Source organism: Stegostoma tigrinum, chromosome 8 (assembly GCF_030684315.1).
Source record: "Stegostoma tigrinum isolate sSteTig4 chromosome 8, sSteTig4.hap1, whole genome shotgun sequence".
Taxonomy (NCBI): Eukaryota; Metazoa; Chordata; class Chondrichthyes; order Orectolobiformes; family Stegostomatidae; genus Stegostoma; species Stegostoma tigrinum.
Window position 1 is genome coordinate 19880489 of NC_081361.1, and position 3813 is coordinate 19884301.

General features: G+C 39.4%; 1 non-coding gene across 1 annotated transcript; it reads right to left on the reverse strand.

Annotated features, from left to right (window-relative positions):
* Nucleotides 1-218: 218 nt before the first annotated feature.
* trnae-uuc (transfer RNA glutamic acid (anticodon UUC)) lies at nucleotides 219-293 on the reverse strand. The gene has a single exon. It is a non-coding gene; the product is annotated as a tRNA-Glu (tRNA).
* Nucleotides 294-3813: the final 3520 nt, after the last annotated feature.

The window sequence follows — 3813 nt, forward strand, 5'->3', positions numbered from 1 at the left end:
TGAACACAACCAGCAATTCAGCATGGCCAACCCACCTAGCCTGCACATCTTTGGACTGTGGGAGGAAACCAGAGCACCGGGAGGAAACCCATGCACACACGGGGAGAATATGCAAACTCCACACAGACAGTCACCCGAGGTTGGAATCGAACCTGGGTCCCCGGCACTGTGAGGCCGCAATGCTAACCACTGAGCCACTGAGCCACCCCAAAATGTGCTGCACTGACCGGGAATCGAACCCAGGCCGCAGCGGTGAAAGCGCCGAATCCTAACCACTGGACCACCAGTGATGCTAACCATCTCTCAAAGACAGCAAGAACTGCAAATGTTGGAGTCAGAGTCAATACAGTGTGGTCCTGACCTGACACGTTGATTTTCTTGCTCCTCTCATGCTGCCTGACCTGCTGAGTTCCTTCAGCTCCACACTGTATTGACTGTTGTATTTATCCATCAGACCATGGGAAATGTTTGTGCATACCTGCCTGGCCTCGCAGATTTACTTCCATTCAATGTAGAAATATTCTACCCACAACCCAACACACTGATAGATATGCAACAAGCAGCATGGTTATAGCTTCAAACATATAACCAAACATGTTCAATGGCTTAAGTAGCAGCAATGCTGATAACTTCCCTTTAGTTACCCGGAGAACTGCTTTACAGCATAGTTATAACAAAGATACACCATTATGGAAAGATAAATCAGATTTACTTGTAAAGCTTCAAGATTAACTGCTTCAACTTGAGAACGTTTCATTCCAATATTAAACATAAAGGGATGATTACCTTCTTCTTTGTTACTTTCAGTGTTTTGTGTGTCAGTATTTTGTTCTCTTTCAAGGTGCAGTTGAGGGCGGCAAATTTTGAAGCTCCATCCTGAAAATGTACATAGAAAACCAGCTATTCATTCACTGCATCTAATCTATATCTCCCATAATATCAAATGAGATAACAGAAGAGATTTCAAAACTCAAGCTTTTATTGTAAAAACATTTTACAACGCTAAAGCCTTATGTCAACATTTGGCCAATTCGAACTCAAGAGGTGATAGCCAGGCAATGATATTTGGAAGTGATATTACAATTTATCCCACGCACAATAGTTTATCACAAAACTAGTATCAATGTTTAACCCATAAAACAATCACTTGGCAACTATTTCAGATTCCCATCCAAGTGTGCAAATCAAATTGTTGGACATGGTGAAGTTGCTGCTTCAAACTGCATTTAAAATGAGGTTTCAAATTATATTTTCTGAGATTTAAAAACACAACAGTGAAAATGATGATTGCTGGCTCACTCAGGTGAAATTCACCAGACAGTCACATTTGGGGAAGTATTATCAGAAAATACGCTATGGTATATCAAGGTGGTATCTTATCACTACACTCAGTGTCAACTAAGGATCGACAGTAAGTGTTGATATGGTGGCCTTGCGAATGGCACACCCATATAAAGTAAAGCTTAGCAAGCCATATTGCCAGAGAACATCTGTGTAATATGCTTAAAGATTAACGAACCATGCATCGATATTCACTGTACAATCTGGGAGACAGCATTATGGAAGTTAAACAACTGTCCAATCTTGAACTCAGATTTTCCCATGTATATTTATAGAAATTGACACCACAAAAGCAATCATCCTGCACAACACACGTTTTTGATTATTAAAAACAAATCTACTTTTAGATTCAAGCCAGATATGAAAAGTAATTTGGAATTCTGCACTGTGCACCAATAGCAAACATAATAAACAAGGTGTGACAGCAGCACCGTAGAAATTATGGAGCCAGCAGATGGACAGCAATGCAAAAACATCGTCAACCTCAACTCGAACTTTCAGCAGTATGAAAAACGGAGTGTCTGTCAAATTGTTAACAACCCAACATGAATGCTGCATTTCGTCCTCTTCAAGTACCACCTTCAAACTGCTTTGATTTAATCTAAGAATGATTCAACAGAAAACTTGCATCTTGCCTCCTTACTGTCCTGGACACACTGGTTTGGTCAAGTGACACCAAAATGTTTATAACTAACAAATTATTTTGTTACTTTGTATAATTCAGGAACAAAATGACTGGGCAAACAGCATGACAAACAGAGTGAGGAGGAATGTCTCGAAACCTGGTAAAACAATATGCTTTTTGAGAAGGTTTTTGAAGTTAGTTTGAAATGTCAGTGGTGGTCCAAGCTAGTTGAAACTAAATAGTTGATGTCTGAAATGCTCAACAAACAAAGCAATGTGATTATCTCTCAGTTCCAATGCAGAAAATATTTATTACCGCAGAGAACAATAAAAGGAAGACATGCTAATTGAACAAAAACACTAACGAGAACCAATTAAAGCTATTCGTGTTTTGCCTTGGCTTTTATTAATTACGAGGCCCTCCAAGTGTGCAAATCAAAAGAAAAGAAAACTGACATATATCCTGCTTTTAATATCATTGTGCAAGTGTTCAAACTTTCAAGATAACGAACACTGAGAAAGATAATCTATGAAGGTTGCATCATGACAGAACGATTTTGGAAGACTTGAGCCAAGTTAGACCATCCATATGTAATACATGTATCCCTTGTTGCATTATTGATTCACAGTATTTGTATGCATTCAGACACCAATGTAATTCATTGTAGATATTTTGCTTGAAAATACCTATAATGCCCTGAATATCGATGCACAGTGCCAAATGCAAACGCTTACCTGTTTTTCGCGCTGGCTACTTGTCATTATGTTGCCATCTTCGGAGATGAGATTTGAAAGATCTTCAAATGTTGCCTTTGTGCTCCTAGTCAAGAGAATATAACAAATTACTCTTGACAGAATAGAGTCAAGATTGCAAACAGCTGACATGGAATCTGACAAATAAGCAAGTCATACAGACAGTGAAGGGCAGTGAAGCATTTTTCAAACAATTGCAGTTATTTTAATGAAACAGTTCAGATATGTTTTGACACATCTCTTTGGCAGGTAGAATTTGAACCCAAGAGATATTGGGAACTGCAGATGCTGGAGAATCCAAGATAACAAAGTGTGGAGCTGGATGAACACAGCAGGCCAATCAGCATCTCAGGAGCACAAAAGCTGACGTTTCGGGCCTAGACCCTTCATCAGACAGAATTTGAACCCAGATTATTTCAGCCCAGAGATGGAGATGTTACCACTGTGCCACAAAAGCCCTTCATTGCAGTAGTTTTAGGAAATCTCATCACAGCAAGTGAGATTTCACCTCCAAGCTGCCTCAAAATAACAATCATGATCAAATCGTCTACGGCACAGGAATATAAACTACAAGTGCGCACTTCAAAGAGGTCTCGACTGCTTTCTTGGGTGATTAAAATAATTGTGTTCTTTGTATTTCAGGTTCCTATACAAACCTCCAGTTCATATCACCCCGTCACAGCACATCCACAGGAAACTGTCTTACGTTACATCCAACAGCAGATCAGTTTTGGAACACAATAGTTCAATATTTTAAGCTGTCAAACAGTTTTCTTTTTCCACTGTAGAAAATTAACTCCTCACTCCTTAGTGAAAGAATGAAAGATTCTGCCAGTAAGCCAACTGTTAGGATTGCACTGTAGTGCCTCTGGTAATCCTGTCAACACATCTGGAGTGTGAAGATCACTTTGGCAAGTAAACTTGGAGGTGAAACCTGCAAATTCCTACCACATATTTATTAAAAATAATGACACGGCTTTTTCAGAAAAATGACTCACTTTGACACGGCTGCCCAAGTCTTCTGAAACTCAAAGATGTTATTTGCTTGCAATGCACGGGTAATTGCACACACTGAAGAGAAATTTCCCAAAATCC